At 42.6% G+C, this 27,224-nt stretch overlaps 1 protein-coding gene and 2 pseudogenes across 13 annotated transcripts in view; 1 reads left to right on the top strand and 2 right to left on the bottom strand.

The window, feature by feature from the left end:
• Positions 1 to 27,224, top strand: part of BCAS3 (BCAS3 microtubule associated cell migration factor) — a 795,613-nt gene that overhangs the window by 727,791 nt on the left and 40,598 nt on the right. The gene's annotated exons all lie outside the window — the stretch shown is intronic.
• On the bottom strand, positions 18,321 to 23,545 carry LOC138153687 (WW domain-binding protein 11 pseudogene; annotated as a pseudogene).
• LOC138153658 (WW domain-binding protein 11 pseudogene) lies at positions 23,286 to 25,743 on the bottom strand (annotated as a pseudogene).

The following is a 27,224-nucleotide window of genomic DNA, read 5'->3' as shown; positions in this document are numbered from 1 at the left end:
TTTGAGGCTTCTCCCTCTCTCTCCTGGAGTCTTCTTTAAGATTGACACAGCCTTGGAAGGAATCTCACCTTCAGCTTCTTTATCAGCTGGCGCTTTAATTCTCTAAATGTTACCCACTTTAGCAGGAAGTGAATAGAAACCATGGAGAACAAGAAAATACATAGGTTATGCTCCTGAGCTATCCTTTAGAGAATTGTGTGTTGTGGGGGTATATTTCATTGTGACCATGGCCTGGGGACCCTGGAAGATAGATATGGGTCCCTATGGGGAAATAAAAGAATACCAAAGATTGACTTCAGAATTTTTGTCAAAAGCAGACCTGACCTCTTAACTGACCTCTGGGACAAAAAGTTCCTTCCCCTAGGACCAAGATGAAGCTAAATTATCTCTCTCCCTAGCAAAGCCGCTGTGGACTTTAGTGTCTTCCCCACACTGGCCTCAGATTCCCCCTCCTCTCTTTGTCTTTAGAGATAAGAGAGAGGTGGTATGTTCCTCACAAAACAGGCCTAGTGAGGCCTAGGCCACAGAATGGTGTCCAGGGCCTCAGGCCACTACAGCTTCCTGTCCTTCCAGAAGAAGAGCCATCAGAGCAGATTGCCTATCCCTATGACACATGCCCCTTCATTCTTAGGGGATTTGAATCCTGTGTGGAAGGGAGACTGAGCTAGCTTTCAGATCATGGTGATCAGGATCTGGAGGCCTGGTTCACATTTCTTATCCATGTTGAACAAATCTCATGACTGGGACTCTCTATCTGCCCAGATGGCTCAGAGCAACTTCAAAAAGAGACCAAAAATCTACTTTTGCCTGCCATCCTTTTCTCTTCCCCCCCTCCCCATTCCTACACCATTTTCAGCATGTTTGTTTTCTTTTATTGAGTTCAGATATTTACAGCTCCTCATAGTGAACCTTATTTGGGCCACAGTTTATCTGTATTTGATCTATATTGATGTTTATCCCTTAACTTCTCATAAATTTTCATTCATTCAATCAATCAATCATTCAATCAACAAGCATTTAAGTGCCAGTCCTGTGCAAGGTGCTGTATTGGTTGCTGGTATGGGGAGGGAGTCTCTGACCTTACGGAGCTTGTAATTAAATAAGATTTACCAAACGATCTCTTATCAGTTATTATAATGAAGAAATTTGTGAACTAGATGGCCACTGGGGTCCTTTCCAACTCTGAAATTCTATGATTCTGTGAAATATCTAGTAACTAAAGCTTGGGAGACAGACCAAAGCAAGGATATTTATAAGAAACGATACAACAGGAAGAAAGCATTTGAGTTCAAGCTCAGTCTCTGACACATACTGTCTGTTACTCTCAGTACCCCAGGCAGCTCTCTAAGACCATAACTGTAGAGCAGCAGCTAATCTGTATTAATAGGGAGAGGGAATTCTTTATACAAGTGAACTCTCAAGTCTGGACAAAAAATAAAAAATATTAATCTAATGGCAAAAATAATAAATAAACAGGATTTATCTACAAGTCTTTATCAGTGTGTAATAAGGTGTTTCTGACCTCCAAGAGGCAGTGCTATCGTAATGAATAGAGTTGGTTATAGAATCAGGAAGACCTGAGTTCATTTCTTGTCTCTGACACATACAAGTTTTGTTACCACAAACAAGCAACATTCTGCACCCATAGTCCTGAACCTCTCTTAAGAAAAGGAAATGTGGGGGGCAGCTAGGTGGCGCAGTGAATAGAGCACTGGTTCTGAAGTCAGTAGGACCTGAGTTCACACCCAGCCTCAGACACTTAACACTTACTAGCCATATGGCCTTGGGCAAGTCACTTAACCCCAATTGCCCTACCTTCCCCTCTCCAAAAAGTGAAAGAAAGAAAGGGAAGGAAAGAAGAAAGAAAGGGAAAAGAGGAAAGGAAATGTGTGGGTCATAGAAATTCATCTGAGTTTAAACTATGTTTTCTTTTACTTTATTGTAATCATCAGTGTTTGTGTTCTCTTGATTCTATTTTGTTCTCTTCTGTGTCTGTGCAAGGGGGTAGTTAGGTAGCACAGTAGAAAGAGCATTGGGCTTGGAATCAGGAAGACTCATCCTTATGAGTTCAAATCTGACCTCACACATTTACTAGCTGTGTGACCCTGGGCAAGTCACTTTACTCTGGTTGCCTCAGTTTCCTCATCTGTAAAATGAACGGGAGAAGGAAATGGCAAACCAGAGTGGGTCACGACTTGAAGTGACCTAACAATAACAAAAGTATGAGTGCAGACAAGTCTTCCCATATTTATCCTAAATTCTTGTCATTTTCATTCTTCCATGTTCATGGAATACCATAATTCACAGCTATATAGCATTACCAGGAGAATATTGGAGCAAAAGAGAAAGGCTTTTGCAGCATTGAGCAGTTTAGGACCACTGAAAGCTACATGCAATTTCCCAGGTATAATCCTGTCTCAGCTCCTTCTCCTATTTAACTCTGAGCCCATCTAGAATGCCTATATGAAACAAATGAATACATATAGATTGTCTAACTCAATAGACTGCCCTTCCTGCTGCATGTCAACCTTCCATTGTGTCCAAAATCTGAGCTAGCTCTGATCAGTCCCTCTCCTCCTCTATCCTAGAGGCATTCTCTGAGCACTAAAAAAGCCCCATTTGCCCCTACTTCCTTGGAGGAAAGATGCATGAAAAGTTATCACCACATCTTCTATCTCAACACCTTTTACCTGGGGAGGTAGATGGGTAGTGAAATGCACATAGTGAAACAAATTAATTCAGAAATCTTATTGTTTTATCTGTACCCCAAGCAATTGAATTGGCTTAGCTGGACCAGCCTATCTGCAACCCTAAAATTAATATTTTGAAGGGCAGTGACGCTCTATTATTGCTAGACCCTTCCTCAGAAGTTTTCCTCATTCTTTCCCCAGAAATAACTGAGAAGAGATTCTTGTTCAGTCTTGAGGAAGAAATAGGGATTCCTGTCCTCCCCTGCCCCCATTTTGATATTTTGTTGTTTATTATTGGTGTCATTTTCAAGATTGGAAACCACCTGTAAGGTTGATATTGTAGCTGAAAAAACAAATTCAATCTTAGATGATTATCTGAAGAGAAGCATAATGACCAGGACTTTGGAGGTGATAGTCCTGTACTCTGCTCAGGTCAGAGCCTATCTAGAGTTCTGTGTACCACATTTTATTTTATTTTATTTTTAAGCAATCGGGGTTAAGTAACTTGCTCAAGGTTACACAGCCAGTTATTTCTGGGTGTGGTGCTGAGTGTCTGAGCCCGGGATTCGATCTCCAGGTCGTCCCAACACTGGAGCCGGTACTCTTACTCGCTGAGCCACCTGTCCGCCCCTAAGCAATTGGGGTTAAGTAACTTGCTCAAGGTTACACGGCCAGGTGTTTCTGGGTGGGTGCTGAGTGCCTGAGCCCGGGATTCGATCTCCAGGTCTTCTCAACACTGGAGCCGGTGCTCTTACTTGCTGTGCTACCTGGCCGCCCCCTGGGCACCACATTTTAAGAAGGATGTTGATAAGCTGAAGAACATCTGGAGCAATAGAGGTTCTTAAATTGTGGCACATGGGCTCCGCGAGGGGTCTGTGGATAGATTTCAGGGAGTCCTTGAACCTAGATGGGAAAAAAATTGCATCTTCATTTTCACTAATCTGTAACTTAATTCTAACTTTTCCTTCAGTTGTTTAAAAACATGATTCTTAGGTTTCCCTAGACTTCCAAAGAGGGGTTCATGACACAAAAAAGGACCAGGAGCCTCTAGCTAAAGAATGGTGGATGGAGAACCTCAAGACTATACTATGTTTGGATCAACCAAAAGTCCTAATGCTGTGCAACCTGGGGAAGAAAAGACTTTGGAGAGGAGCAGTTTGGGCATGAAAGCTCTCTTCAAGTGTTTGAAGGAAGAAAGATTAGATTTGTTCATCTTGGAACAATGGGTAAATGTTAGGAGTGGCAGCTGACAGGGAAAGCCTCAGAACAGTTAGAGCTGTCCACGATTAGAATGGGCTGCCTCCGTAGGTACTGACTTCTCCCTCTCTATGTGTCTTTAAGCAATGGCTTCCTGCCCATTTGTTAAGGTGAGGTGGAGAGGGAATTCTAGTCCAGATTGGATTCAGTGGCCTGCAAGGGGCTGTGTGTGTGTATGATTCTTTGTGAAAGTTAGAACTCCGATTGATTTCTGTGCCTTCCAGTTCATCCTCATCAGCTCATTAGCAAACATTTATTTAGCTCCTACTATGTTCTACCCAGGTTCTCTGACTCCAAAACCAGTCCTCTTTCCATTCCTCTAGGCAAAAACCATCCTTCCAACTGAAGATCCCCTTTGTGCCATAAGGCTCTTTGGCCAGTTAGTCATTGTCCTCAGTGGTGACCTAGGTATAGCCACCACTCCCATATACTCTTCCGACTGGGTTATTCCTAATGGGTATTTCTCTGTAGAGGAGAAAACTGAGGCCCAGAGAGGAAATGACATGCCCATAGTTACATGAATATTAAGTGGCAGGTCAGGATTTAAATCCAGGTTCTTTGCTTCCACTACACTTTGCTTTGCACTACACTGCCTAGGCCTCTGGAGGAATTGGCCGAGATCAGGAAAAGGACCATGAATTAATGCTCCTACACTGAGAACAAAAGAGAAGGGAGCTAGGTATTTGATGCTTTCCATTTTCTCTTTAAAAACAAACCAAACAACCATAAACTCCACCACAACCAGAGCCAGATCATATCAAGCTCTAAAATGAGGAGAGTATCATTTATGCTCATCCCTTAAAATCTGTGTCCCATCTTGACTTTGCAGCTCCTCTCCCTGGCCTGCTTTAATGGCCCACCCCATCAAATGTCTTCTGTTTGTCCTGCAGTCCTCCCCAGTGGAGTTCTTTGAGCTCCAGGCCTTTTTTTTTTTTTTTGGTCTTTAGCATTCTTGCTCAGACTTTCTGCTATTGGACTTCCCCTGGGTTAAACCTTCCAGAGGCCTTGCCCAGCCTTGCTGCCCTGGATGTGGACCTCGCTGAACTCCCAGCTCCCTAGTTTGCAAATCAAACTGCAGCCTTGTACTATTTACCTTGGCAAGTTGGGGACCAGATTGATGATCTGTAAAGTGGATTCGTTATTTGCCTGTTTGCTTTGGCAAAGCTTGAAAGCCTTTGCTGATTGCAGCCCCAGATGCCATTGCATACGTTACCCCTGCCTACAACCTTGGCTTTGAAAGTTTTAATTCCAACTACAAATACTATTAAGTTTTTTGCACCTCAGCCTGGCCTTCAGCTTTTGGATATTGAATATCAATAAGCAGACAGGCCTTATTTCCTCCATGTTTCCCTCTTATTATCTTTGTCAACCTCTACCATCATCTCCCTCCAAGGCAAGGTAGGCAGCCAACAGAGAGCCCTAGGCTTCCCCACAACAGTTGGGTACTGTGCTCTCCAGAAACCCACCTTCAAACCTGGCTTGAGCCTGGATTGTCTTTCTATCTTTGGTAACCTCATGATTAAGCTTTGGACTTAGGAGCCTAGAGCAATCCCAGATGTTTAGAGTCAGAAGGAATCTTGGAGACCATCTATTCTAGTTCCCACCTCATTGTACAGAAGAGGAAAGAGAAGCCAGAGGGTTATAGTAACTGCCCCAGGGCCACTCTGCAAATTAGTGGCAAAACTGGGATGGACTAGTGAGTCCTTATGTTAAATAGCTCACAGACTTTCAGAGCCATCATTTCCTTAACTTCCACCTAGAAGGATTTTCCTTTTTCTTTCTTTTTTTTGGGGGGGGGGCAATTGGGGTTAAGTGACTTTCCCAAGGTCACATGGATGGTTTTTGTGTTAAGTGTCTGAGGTAAGATTTGAACTCAGGTCCTCCTGACTCCAGGGCCGGTGCTCTATTCACTATGCCACCTAGCCGCCCCATTTTCTCTCTTTTTTCTTTTAATTGCCTCTAGCTCTCCTTTGGTAGGGTAAATAGATTAAAGCAGGGAGTCTTCACTCCATCTTGCCCTTAGTATCACTGAGGCACAGAGAGGCTGAGGGATTTGGCTAATATCACTTAGCAAGGCAGCGGCACCAGTGCCAAGCCTTGTGACCCCAAGGTTGATTTGCTACTACCCTAGTTCACATCTCAAGAGAACAGAGTGTAGTAGAGCTCTGGTGGCATCACTAAGTGAAGGCAGTTGCTATTTTCTATTTCTTTTGGGACTCATTGCTGGAGAGAGCATTCCATGTTTGGCTGGATCAACTGTCAAGGGTGTGCCACACTCAGCTTTCCAAGGTAATTGCAAGGTCTTCCTGCAGTAAACAAACCATTAGCAGGGGTCCCACGTGAGGCAGCCACAAAAGGCAGCACAGTTTCCAGGACCTGGGGCTGAGCTGTGCCAGGTGCCCCTGGCCCTGGGTCTGCCCCTTGGAGCATCAAAGTGCTTACAGTCATCCTTCTGCCAACATCCTGACATGCCTTCCCTGCGGCCCTTTGATTTGCCAGACTCCGTGTGAAGTGGGATTAAGAGAGGAGCCTGTGTTGTATATTACCTTCTAAAGACGGGAGACTGTTTCCAGCATGCCTCTGCTGACTGGCAGAGGTTTGTAGAGGTGTATCCTTTCAGGGGTCATCCTGGACTCTCCTGCCTCTGCTTGGCAACTTAGACTTATCTCCCTTGGGTTAGAAATGGTCAGAGGAAACTACAGTCTTCCTTACAAATGCCTTCCAATGCATCACAGTGCTCCCAGTTAGAGATAGCAGATACGTGCCTGGCTGAGTATTCCTTCTGCATACTCAGATATGATGAAATGTTTTTACATATGGAACTGAAGTATCTGCACTAAACTATATTCTTGTGTTTTTGCTTTCCCTACCTTCCTCCTCACCCTCACCGCCACCCAACCCCAGCTCTTAACAAAGCCAGAACTAGTATGGGACAGTTGGGGCCCAGGACACCCAATTTAGAGGGTGAGGGCACTGATAGCACTTGCAGTCCAACAACAGAGCATAACCCCTAGTTAGTGAGAAGAAAACTCCTCCCTTCCCCCACCCTACTTCACCCATCCTGAAGCCTCATCCTGGTCCCCAGGGCTCTATCATCCCTGACTCACAAAAGGAACCTTTTGTGCTGATTGTCCTGGGTCCAGAATACCTAGTTACAGCTCCCGTTCCTGGCTCTAGGCCTCATACCTTACTAGGTACCCACTAGTGCTCAATGAAATGTCTACTTGTTGAATGACTGGATGAGCCTCTATCCTTATAGAGGGGCCCCAACTTTGAAAGCCCAGTCTTTCCTTGTAGCTGCTCTCAGGCCTTGCGTGGGGGGCACTTTTGACTTTGAAATATTTCAGTCAAAGAAGTTAATTCACTTTAAGTGAGTTTACTTTTGGAAGAGAAAAGATTACTGCAGTATTTTTGGCCCTGGCCCTCAAATTCTTCTAACCCTTTACTATAATAAGCAAATTGAGCAGATTAAGGACATATTCTGCTGCCAAACAGCTTTCTGAACTGTGCACAACTACCCAGGGTGACATTTTTTTCTGTGTAAAAGGTTGTGTGGGTTCTGTGAGTTTCTCTGCTTTTTTTAGCTCTTCCTGTTTTATTGTGTTTGAAGTATCTTTGTGGTGACCTGTTGGGCTCGGATTCTTCCATATGGAAGTGTTTCTTTAACTTTTTAATCATTTCTTTGGGGGGAGTGGAAAGGCTGGTGGGGGGGGGGAGTTTCAATCCGATTTGCAGATGTGGCTCTGGTTTTGGTTGGAAGTGGAAGTCTGCAGTTGTAAGGGCTTATGGAGCCGTGAGTCAGACCAGAACCAGCCTGGGAAGAGAAGGGCCAATCCCAAGTGTACCAGCCAGCCAGTCACCAGCGTATATGGCAGCAGACGTGGGCTTGGTATGATCCACTGCTCCATTCCTCCCCCGAGTTAGTTAATGCCTTTTCCATTTCTAAGACAGAAGATGTTTTCCCTGGCGACAATGAGCAAATGATTTTTTCAGTGTCCCATGGAAAATCCTTAGAGGTCCTTCTATGGGAAGGCTGTCCTGAGTCTTAAAAAAAAAATACTAGACCCTCATTTCTCTCTCTTTCACAGCCGTCTCATCCTCTCCACACTCCATTTTTCAGTAAGCCTAAGTCAACATCTGATTCCCTGGGTTAAAAAAAAAAGTGTTGCAAAAACCATTCTGATTCTTCCATTTCCCTGTGTTCTTTTGGACTCGATTACTCAATCAGGCTGTTCAGGAGGCAACGTGTGATCTTCCGAGGACTGTTTGTCCTGTGGGGGCTAGCAATTGTCAAGATGGCCCCAAAGCTCCTGACCCAAACACACACTTAGTTGGCTGGAAAAGGCCATCAGCTGTGAGCTAGCCTTATCACCTCACCTCCCACTCTCAATTCTTCCTCTCTTACTCCTTCCCTCCCCCCACTCTGTCCCTGCCAATGCATCCAAAGCTTGTTAATTCTGAAAAAAAAAAAAAAAACATTGCAGATGAGTCTTAGACTCATTGAGTGAGAACCACATAGCAACAGTTTAGATTAGGCTCACAGAACAAAAAGTCTCACCTCAGTGCTTTTAAGGGCAGAGTAAGGCCTTGTAAAAAGTGTCCAATTGAAAACTAGAGCTCATAGATTCCAGTCTTTGCTGCTTAGATATCTGAACTTGAGTAAATTAACCTCTCTGTCAACCCTTCCAGACCCCATGAAATAAAGATAAGGCTTATTCCCACTTACAGAACTATATTATGTGTGTGTGTGTGTATATGTATGTGTGTATATATATGTGGGGCAAATGTGATTGGGGGGACAGACAAGCAGCAGAGAGGTTAGTCTTGGGGTTCAGACTCATTGGAACAGGGCAGTGTTCCAATCCCTCAAAGAATATGTCCTTCCTTGAGAGGAAAGGCAGGCCCTGGGAAAATGACACCATGAAGTTGGGGAGTGTGGTTTGGCCATTGCTGGAGGGGTAGAAGGTAAGGTATAGAGAAAGTACTTGCTATGAGGAGAAAGCATAACTCCCTTGTTGCCCTACTGAAGCCAAGCTCAATTCACCCATGGTAGTTAACTTTTTAAATGCAGGGAATTAGATTTTGACTTATATGAGCTCTGCTCATATAAAAAACATAGATATGCACTTTGACAGGTATGATATTATGCAAAGTGTGTGTATGTGAATGTGACCTTGGAGAGGTCATTTAACATTCAGTTCTCATATTTAAAATAAGGAGTTAAACTTAATGATCTATAAACTAAATTATTTTCAACTTTAAATTAATAATTCTCTTGACGGTAAATAACCTAAGTCTAGAGTTGTTTAAGCATTTCAGTTATGAAAAATCCATTGAAGCTTGTTTTCAGTTAGAGAAGCTTACTCTCGAACTCATTCTCCGTAAAGGATTGGTTAACAAAGACATATATAAAGTATCTGTTCAGTGGCTCCATTCTTTTTTGGTACAAAGCTCTAATAGCTTAGCTCCTGAGATGGCATTGCATGAACACTGACTTTTTTAAACTCTCCTCTCTGCATTGAGATGGGCCAATGTTCATTAAGAACCATAAGAGGGAGGGTTGGGAGAACTAAATATGCAATTGATGGATCCATTCCTGGGGTTAGGTAACTAGGGCTTTGTTGTACAGTACCAGAAACCAAGAGCACTTTTACAATATGCCTTACAACACCTGTGCCATGTGGTACAATTAATAGCCTCTTGCACCTTAACCCAACCCCAGGCTTCCAACCATATGGTCGCATCTCCATAGCTTCCCCCTCCCAGGATCTTTCTTCTAGGCAGCCAAGTGGTACAATGGATAGAGTGCTGGAGTCAGGAAGACCTGAATTCAAATCCAACCCCAGACACTACTAGCTTTGTGACCCTGGGCAAGTTACTTAAACTTCTGTTTGCCTCAGTTTCCTCAACTGTAAAATGAGGATAACAATGCCACCTACCTCCAGAGCCAGGGTTGTTGTGAGGATTAAATGAGGTAGTAGCTGTAAAACATTTAGCACAGCGCCTGGCACATAGTAGACACTAATTCTCTTCCCTTTTCCCCCACTGTGATATACCCATTCTTGTGCCCAGTGGGAAATCCATTTGAGCAGAGGGGCCTTCCCTGGTTAGATAAGCGTAAATATATTACTTGTTAGAGATCCTGATGCATAGGCTTCCTATTAGTGGGAGATTTTATGTATAGTTTTGTTTGAACTCCATTAGTCCTTTCTCCATGTTTGATTGGGGAATTAGAATGCTGTTTGGATTCATATTGTAACACTCCTGAACAGTGGGTCTGGCTGGTTTATGTGTTTTCTAAACCCTTCTATTCCCTTCCAACAGAATTTGCCCCAGTCAGAAGAATTCCTGTGATTCTTACAACTAATGCAGGTGCCTTTATGGGATTGTAAATTTAGAACTGAAAGGGAGCTTTGAGTATATCTAGTCAAATTCCCTCATTCTACTAAAGAGAGGGGGCTGACTTAGCCAAGGTCACACAGATAATAAATAGCAGGGCCAGAATTTGAACCCAAACACTCTGGCTCCAAGTCTAACACTTCCCATGATGCCACTCTCATCCAAGTATGTCCCTTTTAATAATCGTTCTTTATGTTTCTCAGAGGATGTTTGATTTAGAACAGGAATGATGCTAGCATCATAGATGTAGAACTGCAAAGGATCTCAGAGATCATCCTTCATTTCATAGATGAGGAAACTTAGGTCTAAGGCAGTGAAGAGATTTGCCTCAGGTCACATAGGTGGCAGATACATTGTTTGAACTCAGGTCTCATGATTCCCAAGATCAGCCAGAAAGTTCACCACTCTTTCCATACTGCCTCCCTGCAAGGATCTCATAGGTCATCTAACCCTCCCAGGAGACTGAGAGCCAAAGAGGTTAAGAAACTTTCCCAAGGTGATACAGGTTGTACATAGCAAAGCTGGGACTTGAACCCAGGTCCCTCTCTTCTGAGACCGGTTCTCTAAGGCACATTGCCTTACTTCATGCCCTTTATGAAAGTGCCCTGCAGGAACTGGATCAAAAAGAGAAATCATAATAATCTAAATGCACTACCAGGAAGCCAGCTACAATTCACTAGGACCTCCATTTCCTCCACCCCCACCCCCACGTCCTAGTCAAGGTTGCCACAGTGGCCATCTCCCTGCCTCCTAATGGGACCTACTTTCCAAAATCAAGTCCTTAGAAGTGGGTATCGTCTGGTGTATTCTGGGCTTACATTGAGCCACCAAGAGGTTAATTGCCCTTCCCTGAAATATACAGAATGTTTAAGTTAGGAGCCCATAATGGGACACAGAAGTGTTTGTGTTCAGGGATGTTTTATGGATAACAAGACTTGAATGGGATGAAAATGGTTTCAGCATTGTTTGGATCCCACCCAAGATTGAGCAGCCCAGTGTGATGTCTGAAAGTTATTTGGGTTGGGTACTCTCTTTTGTTTTCATCAAGGAATTTAAATCTCTAGGTATGTAGCTGGGCCACAGCACACCACCAGGAACTGACAGCACCATGGTGTGAAAAATACAAATGGGCAACAAGGGGTCATTTGTCATGATGGGAGCCTTAGGTTTTGGGTGTTGTTCCAACTAAAAGTCAAAACTTGAAGTTGTGTGGCAAATCTTGGTTCTTTTGCTGTTTTTCAGGTGTTTGGTGCAGGGATGGGGTGGGATTCAACAATGACCACCCATGTCTCCAAAGCACCTAGGGTAAAACATGTTACCCACCTCCTGATAAAAATGTATTGACACCACGTGCAGAAGGAGACATGCATTTTTGGATATGGCCACTATGTGGATTCATTTTTCTTGATCATGCTTTTTTGTTATAAGGGCTTTTTCTTTCAGTTTTTAATTGGGGAAGGGGGTTATGGGAGAAGGGAGGTCAACCAATAGCAATGCCAAAAGAAAGAGGGCCATCATAACATTTTTTTAATGTATAGAGAGGTAGAGAAGGAAGCCCAAACAAGCAGAACAGTTTTGAAAATAACATGTAGAATTTATGTACTTTTAAAAATAATATTTTATTTTTCCCAATTACATGTAAAAATCATTTTTAACATTTAAAAAACATATAATTCCAAATTCTCACCTTTCCTCCTTCCCTTCCCTGAGATAGTAAGCAATGTGATATAGGTTATACATGTGTAATCATAAAAAACATTTCCATATTAGTCATTTTGTGGAAGAAAATTCAAACCTAAGGAAAGAAAGTGAAAAACAGTATGCTTTCGTGTTTGTTTAGACTCCCATCAGTTCTTTCTCTGGAGGCAGAAAGCATTTTTCATTATGAATCCTTTGTGATTGTTGTGGACCATTGTATTTCTGAAAATAGCTAAGTCATTTGCAGTTGTTCATCATACAATATTGCTGTTACTGTGTATAGTGTTTTCTTGGTTCTGCTCACTTCATTTTGCATCAGTTCATGTAAATATTTCCAGGTTTTTCTGAAACCAAAACCATCCTGCTCATCACTTTTTATAGCACAATAGTACTCTATTACAACCAAATACCAAAATTTGTCCAGCCATTCCCCAATTGATGAATTTTTTTTAAAGAGCAACTAGCATGAAATGAAGATTCACAATTGCATATAGAATCTTCTTTTTTGTTCTCTGATATGGGAATTTTCTCATTTTTGTATTTAGAGTAAGAATAAAAACCTTTTTTGATTAAAAAAAGTGAGTTTACAGCATAGCCTGGTTAAAAAAAAAAAAAAGGACTAAGAATGAGTCAGCCATAGACATTCCCCACCCCACCATCTTCAGTAAGCATCTAGTCAATCCTTACACAGAGGTAGAGTAGGCAGCAGTTGCCTACAGAAAGGGTCCAAGTAGGTAATAAACGGGAAAGGGTGTTGGTTCATCTCTTGCTAGGAGGTTTTACTGGGACCAGAAGAGGGCAGCTGCAGGCACTTGACCTCCTGATTGCTTGCACCGCAGATGGTGTCCATAAGTATGAGCCATCTTCTTTGTCATTGATCTAGAACTGGAATGAAAACAAAAAAGGACTTGTGCTTCTATACCCTGGGTCCCACAGAGGTGAGATGCTTTGTCCAAGGCCACACATACTGAATTTGAAGTCAGAGGACTTCTTTTCAGGTCCAGTTCCAACACTTACTATCTGTATGACCTCTAGCAAGTCTCAGTTTCTACAAGGAGACGATTGGACAAGGTGACCCCTAAGGTTTCTTCTAGCTCTAACCCTGATCTAATGCCCATAGTCATCTCCATCGTAGAAGAACTCCTTGTACTTTTCTCTGTCTTCCCATAGTCATGAAGATGAATGAGGTCACCCTAGAATTTATAATTAAAGAACAATAGTATATGAAAGATTTTCATGTAGAAGAGAGACTCATTTGGTTTTGATTGACTCCAAAAAGCAAAACAAGGAAAATTGCCTACCAGTTGAAGCTTTGCAAATGGGGAATACTCTGCTTTGGGATGTAGTAAGTTCTCCCTCTCTAGAAGTCCTCAAGCAAGAGCTTTATGACCACTTCCCTGTTCAGTGTGATAAAGAAGAGATTCCTCTTGGACCATATAGCCATTGAATTCCCTTCTAACTCTGAGAGCCTGTGATTCTGTGGTCAAGGTGTAGAGGGAAGATTGAGGACCAAGCAGTGAAATGGCTCACTCAATGGAAGTGATTAACCATGTTAAGGGAGGAGTAGCACAAATCATCATCAAGATAATAACAATTTTATCTCTGAAAGAACAATTTATTTCACTTTGGAGGAAGAGAAGCACTGCCTAAGATACTGATGATTCAGACAGAAACACCACTGCAGACCTAATGGTGACAGAAGTGTAAATAACTCTTCTTGTCTTAATGGCCACATAGTGGTTCTATCCAGAGCAGCTGGTTGATCTGAAAAACAAACTCTAATCCAGCCATCAGAGGGACAGAGCTATGGGCCGGTGTGGTTCAAGTTCAAAGCAGCAGGTCATGAGGAAGATAAGCAAAACCAGATGATAAAACTCTAGGGTTTAGAGCTAGCCAGAAGGGGACTTTAGTGGATCCAGCTCCATCATTTCCTATCAGAGAATACTGAGGCCCAGAGAAAATGAACCCAGATTTGAACCCAGCTTCTTTTCCCACCACTTTTACCGCAGCTGCCTCAGGAGCAGGGGAAGCAGAAGGAAACCAAGACTAGAGAGTACAGTCTGTAAAGTAGACAGTCTGTTTTGATCCTAGCATTTCTTGCAATGCTATCTCCAATGCCAGGTGTCATGCCAGGCCTGCACACACCACTCTCCATTGATCTACATGGCCTATGTCTTATGACTGGGACAGTATTTTTGTGGGAGCTAACCAGCAGTCCAGTTGTTGCTGAAGGCATCCCTCACCTGAAGATCTTTGTACCACCAAGAATAGGGATTTCTCCCATGTAAAATACACTACTGCAAAACCAGCACCATAGTGTTACTGATACAGGTTAGGCATCTTGAATGACAAAACATTTATATATACATTGAAAAATAATGCTAATTATAGTTAACACTCAGGTTTTATCCAAATCAGATTGGAGGGATGGGTAAATACAGCCAATATGCAGATTAATATGGTAATATTTTAAAATTATTCTCATTGTCATAGGAGAAGGGCATATGTTGCCTTCTAGGTGCCTTGACCTTAGTTTCAGCTCTGAATCCATCATTCTTCCTCTATACCTGAATTTGATTGTCTTGAACTTCCCAATAGATTTCCTTTCCAAGTTAATCCTCCAGGAACTTGTGATTATCCTTAGTGTTGTAAGTCAAAAGCAGCTTAATTTCCCTCCAGAACCAGTGCCAACTGGGAATCATGCCTGAGAAGAAGAGGCACAAATCTGTGTCAGGCTTCTTCCAGATGCTCTGAATAATTCCACCTCACATCTAGTCCGTCACTAAGCTTTTATTAAGTACCTGCTGTATGCCAGGCATTGTGCTATGTGAAAGGAGATTGTCCTCTTCCCTTCTCCTTTCCTTCCACCCATGGTACCCAGAAACCTCCAGGACTGTCCAGAAAAGCCATGCAGAATCCCAATGGAGAACGAGCTTCCCTTCCCTGCAGTACCTTCTTTCTCCCTGGAGGAAGGGAGGGGTTCACCTGCCCTAATCCCATAATAGAGACTGGTGTGCCTCTTCCCCTGAATTGCCAGATACAGACCCAAGCCCTGCAGGAGGAGGTGTCCCAAGATTTGGAGAGGCTGAGGATGTTAAATGCTGCCTGCCTGAGGCTGTGCTGGGCTAACCACAATCACCCTTCCTCTCAGTCATCTCACCTTGTGATGCTACTCTGCCTTACACAGCCACCAGCTGTCTGATGAAGACTAGAAGTGACAAGGCCAAAACCTCCAGAATCTATTCAGGGGGGATCTTCAGACAGGAATGGCTTTTTTCCTTCCTGCCTTTGACTTGGCTGGGTCTCTCCCCACCCCTACTCCCCCACACTATCACCCAGGGCTCAGCTGTTCCTGGCTTGGTCCATTGGTAGTATATATATATATATATATATGTCTGGTGATCATTTACAAAATGGGCTTTTAAACCTTTAAAAAAAAATTTTTTTTAATTAATCAGATCCAAAAGTCCCTCAGTCCACAAGCTGTTAGGTCTAACTTACAGACACAATGTAAAGATAGGCCACTAGAAATGTAAGGAAATTGGGGCTACTTCTTCCTGACAATGCCCACAGTTCTTCCCTTCCATAGAGGGTCCTGGTGGTCAGGTAGGGAGAGGCATTCCAGCTCTATGGTGCTAGAAGGCCTCCAGGCCTTGCTGCTCCCCAAGACTAGGATCCCACAAAGCTGGAAAAGATGGATGGTCCCAGTTTTCCCCTTAACTCTTCTCTTTGCCTGCTTGAGAATTTTTATTATTGTTATAATTTGTAATAACACTAGCAGCTAATGTCTCATACAGGCCTTTATGGCTCTCAAAACACTTTCCTTGAAATAGTCCCGGCGAGGTAAGATGATAATAATTCACACTCACCATGATCCTGTGAGCAAATAGTTCAGGTATTCTTATTCCCCCTTTTATAGATGAGGAAACTGGGGCCCAGACAAGCTGAAGGGCACATAACCGGTGTATGTCAGAACTGGGATTTGGAAGATTCTCTCCTGACTTTGGGTCCTTATGCTTTTCCTCTATAACAGGTTGCCTCTTGATAGGGAGAAGAAAGACTGTTATCTCCATTTTACAGATGAAAAGACTAAGTCTCAAAGAGATTTGGATTTAGTCATAGGTTTAGAGCTGGAAGGGACCTTAGAGAGCATTCAGTCTGACTCCCTCAATTTACAGACGATAGACCTGAGACACAGAGAGGCTGAGCAATCTGCTTAGTATGTGATGAACCCCTAAAGCTTCCTGGCCTTTCCTATATCTTGCTCTCTAGCTAAGACTTCCCTGTTATGTATTTATGGGACTTCAATTTACACTATTGGAGGGAACATCAGAATTTATGAGATCATACGTCTGTTTGAATCCTTTCATAAATCCTCCATAATTGGTCTACCTAGCATGCCAAAGGCCTTCCTCTGCATCTGGGCCTTTTAAATATCCTGTAGGTACCAGGGCAGCACATGTACTCTGATGCCTTGGTGTGACATGCAAGCAGGCCTAGACTCTCCAACACACCTATGCCAGGGAAGAGAATTAAGCACCACCCAGGTACCAAACCACTGTGCTCACTACGTGCTGAAGATAGACAAAAATGAAACAGTCCTTGTTCTTAAGGAGCTTATATTCTACTGGGAAGAAAGAATGACTTCTTTTGCCATGGCAATGATGAACTTGCAGAAATTTGATCTGCATTAAGCCTGATGCCCCCCATAACCTCCCTGACCCCTTGCAAGTTTTTCCATTTCAGGACCAAGGGAGAGACAACCCAACTGCGACATCTCTTTAGCAACCTCAGACTGATCTCACTTGCCAATTAGATGTCCTTATCCTAGGCTCAGTGCTTATTAGACAGTAGCTTGGACCTGACTATATAAATGATCTCAGAGTTGGGGAAGACCAAATAAATACTGGGTTTCAGACAGTGACTGGAATTCATGTTCTACCTTAAGGGGGATAAAAAAGCATTGGCCCCTGTTTTGAGGCCAGGTCTCTCTTCTGTTTGGTGGGATGTTTCATCTGGAGGAGGTGAGGTAATTCACCAAGAACATTTTTATTCCTCTGGTGGAAGGAAAATATGCTTGTCTTTCGCTGTTGGATCTTCATAGTGTGAGTGAAAAGCAAAGAGGAAAGCTTTTTTTAAACCTCTGAGTGCTATGTGGGGAATCAAGGAACTGGGCTCTAGGCCCAGCTCTGCCATTAACTAACTGGGTGGTCTCAGGCAAACCTTGCCTGTACCTCAGTCTCCTCATCTGTCAAGTGTGGTGGGGTTCTAAAGACCCTTTCACAGTTTGGGGAGAGAAGCCAGTGTGTCCCCTTCTCTCTCCGATGTGATAGAGTATCACAAGAACCTGATCTGCCTCAGAGACAGCTTTGCCCAGCACCCAGAATTCTCAACAGCAGTACTGAGCTGAAATAGATACTTGAGACAGCAGTCTGGGGTTTAGGTAGAGAGGCTTGGGCCAGCCAGCTCCTTTCTCTGCAGGGCCTCAAGACTTCCAGCCCTCACTGCCTGTCCTTCTAGGGAGACAGTCTAATTGCCTGATCCATTGCATGGCCTCACGGAACTGGAAGGGACCTTGAGAGGTCATCTCATCTAAAGAAGGCAACTTATTAAGACTGAATATTAAAGGATTATAGAAGAGGCACCATATTTAGACAAAGCAGACATTCCTGATTTGTTGCCTCAGAGGGATCTCGTAATGAATTCTTTATATGTTTAGGACTGGCTAAGGTCAGTGGCTGGTGATTTCATGAATTGTGCTTTTGTTTACACTCAAATAATTCCTCAGATAATTATTTAAATGAGGCTGTTATGATGTTACAGTGCAGAAATGCAGGAACATAGATCACCATCACCTTAAACAAGGCTTTCTGCCATCATTGGAGGTGTTAAGTGTGGGAAGTCTTTGAAGTGATCTGACTTGATTGGAGGTGTTAAGTGCATAAGTTTTCTTTTGGGAAGTACAGGATTTGTGAAATTAAAACACAATCACTATGATCCAAACACTTTCATTTATGTTGTCAAGGTTTTATTTAAACAGTTCAATTTAGGAATTACGCTAAGGTAAACAGAAATATGGCTGGTCTTTGTTTTTTATATAATTAGACCACAGGATGCAAAGCCTATCTGAGGAAGACTCCCTTTTCCCAGGGAAGGTAGGGGATTTTGCTTCTTTGAAGACCTTATGAAACATGATTGGTGCTATCTTCTGGCAGCAGGATGGACCAGATGACCCCCAGAGATTCTTCCCTTCCTGAATTTTACTTGTATGGATGAGAAAGTATGGTACAATGGAAAAAAACACTTGACTAGAAGACCTGGTTCAAATCTTGCTCTCATTTGCTATGTGACCACAAGTGCTTCATATCACTGGTCTCCCTTCCATTCTCCTCTCCCAAAGGATCAATGATATCCAAGGCCCCATCCAAATTTTACAGACCTGAATTGAAATGCCAGAGAGGTGACAGACTAGGTTGACAATCTTCTACAACAGTGGGATCAAACTCAGATAGAAACATGAGGATCATCAGTCTGCATACTGACTTAGAAAACCACATATTAACATTATCTACAGTTTATTTTGTTCAGTATTTCCCAACTACGTTTTAATCTGTCTCTGGCTGCAGCAGGAGTACCCCAGGCCACCTGGGTTTGACACCTCTTCTCTAGAAGTGTCAGGTTGAAATGGACCATTGAAATTTCATTACTCATTCATTTGTGGCACAAGCATTTCTCCAGCTCTTATTATGTACAAGGTCTAACTTTTCTTTTTTGCTATGTAGTTGATCAAAGTATTTGATATAACAGGGAGTAGTATCATGAGAGGTAGTGTGGTATTAAGTGGAAAAACCTAGAGTTAGGATGCTTGAATTATTCTAGCTCTAAGCCTTAACCATGTGATCTGGGACAATGCAAGCCATTTTTACTTCTCGGGAACTGTTTCCTCATCTTTAAAATGGTGATAATGCTATCCACTTCACAGAGGTATTGTGAAGAAAGTTGTTTCTAAAATGAGCTGTATGATGATAATATTATGTCAGTCCCTCGAGGGCATGGACTGGGAGATGAAGCAGCATAGGGAACTCTTTTGGCTGGCTCTGGTTCTCACCTTAGAAATGAGTTAGGAGTTTATTCTTCCCTCATCCTATAGGGGTCTCATTTTAGGCCCTACCCAAGTATTATAACCCCCATCTCTCTCTCTGTATGTGGCAGTGATATAATGGCAAGCCTCCTGGGCTCTGGTCCTTCCTGTACCCACTAGCTTGCCTCAGTTTCCTTATATGTAAAATGAGGATAATAAACTGCCTCCCTCGAAGGGTTGTTGGCAAGATCAAAAGAAATCTCATGTATGTGAAGACTTTGAAAAGTAGAAAGCTTTCTATAGATGTGAAGGATTCTTAGGAGAGTTGAAAGTCCCAGAAATGGCTGCTGAGCAGGAAGTGGTGAACTCCTTTGTAGCAGCAGGGAAAGGCTAACCATTATTATCTCTTCCTCTTCCCACCATTAGGGAAATGAAAGGAGCAGACAGCTAACCTCTCTAACTTGGTGGCTCTACAAACCTTAAAAGCAAGGTCTGGAGGTAGTGGTGGTGTGTGCTGTTGATGGTGGTGTTATCTCTTCCTGATGTTTAGGGAGAGTGTAAAGTGCTAAATTAGACAGGTCAAGGGAAAACTACCTCCTTTGAGTCAAAGAACCATCAAATGTTAGATGTGGAAGGAACTTTAGAGAGCATCTAATCCAACTTCATAATGATACACATCAGGAAACGGAAGCTCAGAGAGGGCAAGGGACTTGCCCACGGTCACTCAACTCATTAGTTTTTCAGTGAATTTGTAAACTCATTAAGGTAAAATATCTTTCTATCTGGCCAACCTACATGTCCTTTATTTTGGGGTGATAAATATTCCAGTGATTTTTCAACACTAAGGCAGTTCTGAAAAATCCAGTGAAGCACCATCAGAACTGAATTCCCTAGCTGAGCCTACTACCCCTAACTCACAAGTTATATGATAAATCCACTTTTCTGTCAAAACAAGAAGAGTGCCCTGGGACTCTCCCTACCTAGGCTTCTTTGCTGTCAGAGTTCTGCTTCCTTAGGGTAAATCTCTGTTCTCCCTGTAATCTGTTATCCATCCCAGCTCTGTCATTTACAATCTCTCCCGTAAGTGCCGAGTGGGGCAGTGGGTGGGTTAGGTAACCACGAAGGTCCCTCCAGCTCTAAATCTGTGAGCCTATGAACAGATGGATTTTTTGTAGTATAATTCTCTTTATAAATATATTTCATTTTGTCACAACAGATGCCTCCCAAGAAACACCCAAACAGACCCCTTTATAAAGCATATTTTCCAAGAATGATGGTTATTAATTATTAACCAAATAGGGGTTTGCATGTTCTTTAATTGTGGCAAGATGATACAAGCATGTGTCCTTTTATTGTATTTTTGCTTTATTGTGAGTCACAGATATTGCAGGATTTGTTTTTGTTTTAGTTTGTTTTGTTTTTTTTCACAAATTAAAGATTTATGATAGCCCTGTGTCAAGAAAGTCTATTGGAGTCATTTTTCCAACAGCATGTGCTCATATCATGTCACATTTTGGCAATTCTTGCAATAGTTCAAACTTTTTCATTATCATAATTCTATCTGTTATGGTGATCTGTGATTGGTGATATCTGATGTTACAGTTGTAATTGTTTGGTAATGTCATGAACTACCATATAAGATGGTGAACTTAATAAATTTGTGTGTTCTGACTGCTCTACTCACTAGCTGTTCCTTCCTCTCCCTCCCTTTCCTTAAACCTCCCTATTCCCTGAGATACAACAATATTAAAATTAGGCTAATAATAACCCTACAATTGCCTCTAAGTGTTCAAGTGAAAGGAAGGGTCAGTCAATGTGGCAAACTTTTTTGTTGTCTTATTTTGAGAAATTGCCACTACCCCAGCCTTTAGCAACTACCACCCTAATGAATCAGCAACCACCATCAACACTGAATCAGCAAGACCCTCTACCAGCAAAGAGATTACAACTGACTGAAGGCTAAGATGATGGTTAACATTTTTGAGCAATAAAGTATATTTTCATTAAGGTGTGTACATTGTTTTTTTAGATATAAAAAAACTCATATGCATTGGAAAACAAAAAAAAATCTTGTGACTCACTTTATTGCAATGACCTGGAACCAAACTTGCAATATCTCCAAGGTTAGCCTGTGCTAACATTGATCATTGTGGTTGATCAAAGTTTTGTTGCCTCTTACTGTTGACTTCATGAAGATTCCCGTAGTGAGTGTCAATATTGTTCTTTTTTTCTCTGTTTTCTCACTCTGTGTAGATCTAGAACTGGAAATGTTCCTAGAGGTCACCTAAATCAAGATCTTCATTCTATAGATGAATAAACTGAAACCCAGAGATATTAGCCTTTATACAAGTCTTCTCCTTTATCTCTGAATTCTTCACCTTTATGGCACAGTGATATAATGTGACCAATTTGTTCAACTTTGTCCCTGCCATTTGGTCTGTATTTGTTTCCAGCTCTTTGTCATCACAGGTAATGCTGCTATGAGCTTGTTTGTACATATAGATCTTTTATTCTTGACAGTAATCTCTTTGGGTTATAGCCCCAAGAGATCTCTATAGCAAAGGGCATGAAAAGTTTAATGCCCAAAGAAACATTTTTGCACATGTATTCTTCTTTCTTTACTCTCCATCCCCCAAACTTGTTATTCTTCTAAGTTTAACAGAAATAGACTATATTCCTTAGGATTTTTTTTTCTTTTTGACTAAATTGGGCTCCCTGAACTTGCTTATTAGCTAGGGAAACATTGACATCCTGATTGCCATCCTGGCCCCTGTGGTATGTAGCAAAACTGGGGGGTGGAGGCTGTGTCCTGCCGCAGAGCTTCACCTCCACTTTCTGGTCATGGCCCAGACAGAGCCTTAACAGAAAACCCAGCACAACTTAAAATGAGACCAGCTGAGTTTGGGTGAAATTGTAACCAGATTGATGCTATATTTGGGCATTTTTCACACTTGCTAATGAATCTCATACAGGGTCTTTTATAACTCACGAGCCTTGTCTTCTCTACAGGCAGGCCCAAATTCATTCATCCACACAGGTTTTTTGGTTTGTGTTTTTTTTTTTTTGTAGAACATTTATTTCTTTCATGAAAGACATTCCTTTTTTTTTTTTTTTTGGTCACTGAGAAGTCATCTCATTCAATACATAGGTATAGTTTCCTTCCCCAGACATCCTGGGGAATGAAGTTGTAATCCATTTTACTACAAGTAAAATGTTACAAAATATTTACAAGAACGGTAAAAAAAAAAACTAAACTAAAACCAGAAGTAAAAACACTGGATGAAATGCATTGGTTTCTGACAACTATTTACTCCAGTGGCTTACCCAACCCACTTAAGAAAAGGATTTCAGAAATGAAAGTACAGACACTAAAATCCTGTCTATCTCATAACCTCCAAAGAAAAAAGGAAATGGTGGTGGTGGGTATAGTAGAGAAGTGATGGGACACTGCTGTAGAAGCTTGCCAGTCTACTCTGAACAAAACAGTTTTCTCCTGTACAGTGAATTGACCAAAGTTAAATAACATTAAGACAATCCTTGCATTGAAGTTAGCTCTGAGTAAAAGTTAACTCCCCCTGCACTCAGGTCCAATCCATAAGAACTCCTTCCTCTATGAACTGTGTTTTCTAATATGAATTTGTGGGATTCAAACCTCCTCTGGCATCATAGGCTGTCACAGTAGCCCCTCCATCTCCTTCATGAAGGTTTCATATACTTCATCCTTGGTTTGTACTGAAACAGGAGCAAAGGGGCTAGATTTAGGGACTGCTTTGACAAGGGGTATAGTTAGAATCCCCTTCTGACTTTCTTTGTTTTCTCGTCAAACCCTCATGCAGTGGACACAAATCTGATAGTTTCTGCCTTGGGATTGGTGATTTGTGGCTTAGCATTAATGATTACTGTGGCTTTCTTCTCAATAGTGGCTGCACTGGTATCATCCACTTTGGGTCTCTGGATCAAATTGGGTGGCACTTAAAACCCCTGGATTTGGCAAGGGAGCTGGTGGAAAAAGCCCAGGTGGAGCAGGGCCAAGTGGAGAGACCAAAGATGGGCGCACCGTACCACAACAAGGTGGAGAGATGCCTGGAGGTGTTAGGGCAGGTAGCTTTGGTGGTGGTCCTGGTGGAGCAGGACCAGGAGGAAGACCAGGCGGCCTGCCTGGTGGAGGACGAGAAGGTAAAAGTCAGTCAGGGTAAGACCTGGCATTCCAGGTGTTCTTAAGAATGAAGGAGCTCCTCTACATCCAGAGAAAGAACTACAGAGTCTGAATACAGATTGAAGCAAACTACTTGCTCTTTCCCTTTTTTGTTTTGTTTTGTGCCTTTTGTTCTCATTGTTCATTCCATAGGTTATAATTCTTCTTTGCAACTTGAGTAATGTTGAATGTGAAGGTATTTGTAGAACCTGTATAGGGTAGCATGCTACCATGGGGGGTGGGGAGAGGAAAGGGGAGAAAATTTGGAGCTCAAGGGATTGTGGAACTAAATGTTGTAAACTAATAGTAAATAAATAATTAAAAAAAAAAAAAGAAAGAAAGAAAGGAGGAGCTCCTGGAGGTGGACCAGGAGGAAGACCAGTGGGTAGCCCAGGTAGTCATAGTGGTGGAACAGGTGGTAGTCCAAGAGGGGGTGGTTCTGGCATGGGAGATGCCTGTATCTGAGCAGGAGAAATGGATTGTGGAGGTGGTTGCTGTTGTTGGGAAGCAGGAGATGATGCCCTGTCAGGAAGACATCCTTCTTTGTGTTCCTGCTGCATTGTATCCTGATTCAATCATCAGAATCCTTTTCCTCATTATCTTCTGAAAATTCCTCTACTTCTTGCCCCTCTTCAGGAATTTCCTGACCTACCATTCTAAGCATCATAGCTTGAAGAGGTGTTAATTCCTTCATGTTTTTCTTTTTCTTTCTGATTTTCCAGAAACGCCAGCAAATCGTGCCAGCCTGACTTTTTGTCCTTCCTCTTTGTTCTCGCTCTCTTCATCATCACAGGGCACAAATTCCTCTCCTTCACTGGCAGCATCTGACCTGTCAGTGTCACTGGCGTCACTGCTGTCACCATGCTTATCTTGGTCCATGTCTTTAGAATAACCTTCATCTTTGCTGGTGCTGGAAGCGTTGTCGTCATGACCTCCATGAGCAAGTTCTGGACGATGTAAAATATCCTCCTCTCCACCAGGGGTCAAGTGCTAGGACAAAGCCCACGTAAGGGCCACACTTCTGGAGAACTTGGGGAGGAGGTGGCCCCGGGAGGGTGTGCCAGGGAGGCAGAGGAGGAACACCGTGTCCAAGAAGAGAAAGTATAACAATTGCCCTGGTGGGAGGTCCACGGGCAGAGACTTTTTTGAGAATAGAGAGTGGCTGTGCACCAGGCAATGGGATGTCTTAGATCAAGATGTTAGAGCATGAGGTGTTGTCTGGCAATGGGATTGCTTTCCACTTCCAACATGCTGAGCATTGTCTACAGCATCAAAGTACTGGCTGAGCTGGGCCGCCTTCTGCTCATATTCCACCTCAAACTGTTAAAGTTCTTTGTAGATGTCTGGATTTTCCTTTTTGTAGAGTTGGTGAATGCGTTTAAAAGTTTCACCAAGTTCCCCCGCCCCTTATCTTTTAGCACCTTTTCATTTAGCTGTGGTTCCTGTACTAGATTGAACTTCATTTCATCCAGTTTCTCCTGTCCAGATAATCTGTTTGGGATCCTTCATCCTTAGTACTGCAGTTCTTACCATTCTTTGTTGTTTCTTATTCTTCCAGGTTTCTTTTTGCCTGGTTGGTGGGGTTCTTGCACTTCCTATTCTCTTCGGGGATGTAGATCTCTGCCCCATTTTCACAAGTTCTTTGGCTTAAAGGGGGAGGGGGAACTTTTTCATTCAAAGCAGTCACCCACACTGTTATCAGCAGAAATCTAGGTGATTCTCAGACTCTTTCATCAGACTGTGTAACATCTACCTTTTGGCTGCTCGAGGGAGCCAGCAAGGGCCTCAGGGCTGTGCCCCATGCCTTGGCTTGCACTCTCCTTGGGTAGGGGGCAGGGAGGCCTTCGCCTGGAGTGGGGCCTAAGCCACTGGCCTTTTGAAGCTGAGTGCTGCCCCTCCTTCCTCATGTCATTTCTGTTTTCTTATCCACACAGTTCTTACTGAGAGAGTCTTGGGAGCTGAGGGTTAAGGCAAAAAGCAGAGCCAAACACAAACCCCTGGGTTCTTTATTACCAGAACAGCCTCTGGATTTAGCTCTGGCAGTTTTTATTTTGAAGGAAAGAGTCCCCACTTCTACTACCCCTCCTGCTCTGTCAGCCTGCAGAACTCAGCAGAGGACGGCTCTGTGTTGGAGTCACTGGGTGGGGTAGGAGCAGGAGGTGTGAACTTCTCTCCTTTGTTTTAATGGAGTGTTAACTTCAGCCCCAGAACTGTTAACACTTAACACAGAGCCCCTGAACTCTGCAGAGAGGTAGAGGTTGACAGCTGGGGGCTGTTTGAGGTTTGGACTCATTAAAAAAGGGGGGGAAGGAGCAGGAGAGAGAGAAAAAAGCAAAAGGCAACAGACCCACACTCCAGTTAAACCAGTTTAATGAAGTCGGTTACTAACACTGGATGTGTTCCTGGAGCATGGGCGCTCTTGGCCCACTCCTCCCCAGAGCCAGGATTTGAATCCCATCTTGACTACTTTCTTTACTCAAGTGACTTAGGACAACTCTGGGCCTCAGATGAGGTGATTGGCCTAGATGACCTCTGAGGTTCTTTGCAGTTGTGACCCAATGATCTATGACTTCCTTTCATGCCTTGGACTGAACTATTTTGACCAGTTGACTATTTTTGGACTATTTAGATATAGAAGACTGGAAGAATGTGGTTCTCAGGCACAAGTTTGGCTTGAGTTTGAAGTCAGCTCTATGCCCCACCATATGTGATAGATTGGAGTGATACACTGAGTCACTGTCACAGGAAAACCATCTGGAAAGTCATCAAGAGCCATGAGCAATGAGGAACCTGAACACAGATCATAGGATCATTGCTTTAGAGCTGCATGGAACTTTATTGAACATGGAATCTAAACCTCTCATTTTACAGATGAGGGAACTGAAGCACAATTAAGTTAAATAACTTGACCAGGGTCACATAGCTAGTTAGGTGTCTGAAGTAGAATTTTAACCCAGGTCTTTCTGGCCAAAGTATTTTGGCCACTTAGCTAAATCCTCAACTAACAGAATTCTCTAAAAGGATGTGATCTTGATAGCAAACTCTTCAAGAGGAGAGAAATCAGTGAATAGAGCAATGGAATAAGGAAGACCTGAGTTCAAATGTGGTCTCAGACACTTGATATATATTAACTGTGTAACCCTGTGCAAGTCACTTAAACCTGATTGCCTCACCTCCCCCCCTTTAAAAAAAAAGAGTAGGAGGGACTCCCCTGGGGCTTTTCTGACTTTTGTAAGCTACTATAAGGATTTTCCTAAGGCCTCTTTTTAACCCCTTCTTTGCTAGGAGAATTTTAGTATCAACTATATGGAGAAGAGATCTCTAAACCCAGTGAGGAAGTCAGTATCTTCTAGATAAACATATAGGTCATCATCTCAGCATTGGCTGAAGTAGAAAGTAAGTAAAGTTTCTGCCATGAATTAGGGTAGAGGTTCCAAAACCTATTTGGCCTACTGTCCCCTTTTCAAAAAGAAAATTACTCAGTGGCCCCCTGGAAATCTACTTTCTTTAACCCTTTAACAGATTTTTTAAAATTTGCATCATTTCAAAAAAATAAAATATTTTAAATGTAATAATTTATTGTAAATTTGCGGGTCCCCTTCACTGAAGTTTTCATGTCGCAATACAGCATCATGTAACCGTATTGTAGACAAGTCATTACATGCACATACTCTTGCCAGCACATGTTGGACTTCCTGACATTGTATGGAATGCCTGACACACTCTCCCAGCAACATTTGTTTGCCAAGACCTGTCATCGGACTTGACCACTGATTGTTTATAACTTGCATTTTGTATGTTTATTTGGAAAATAATGTAACCACTACAACTTTAACTCTGTTACACAACAGATGAAACATTTATGAACATTTTTCAAAATTTTCTTCTCTTCTTTCCTTATGCT

Source organism: Petaurus breviceps, unplaced genomic scaffold (genome assembly GCF_028583685.1).
Source record: "Petaurus breviceps papuanus isolate PSGF00001 unplaced genomic scaffold, PetGlider_PUasm1.0 91023, whole genome shotgun sequence".
Lineage (NCBI taxonomy): Eukaryota > Metazoa > Chordata > Mammalia > Diprotodontia > Petauridae > Petaurus > Petaurus breviceps.
Note: the sequence above shows the minus strand (reverse complement) of the source record. Positions and strands in the feature narration are given on the sequence as shown.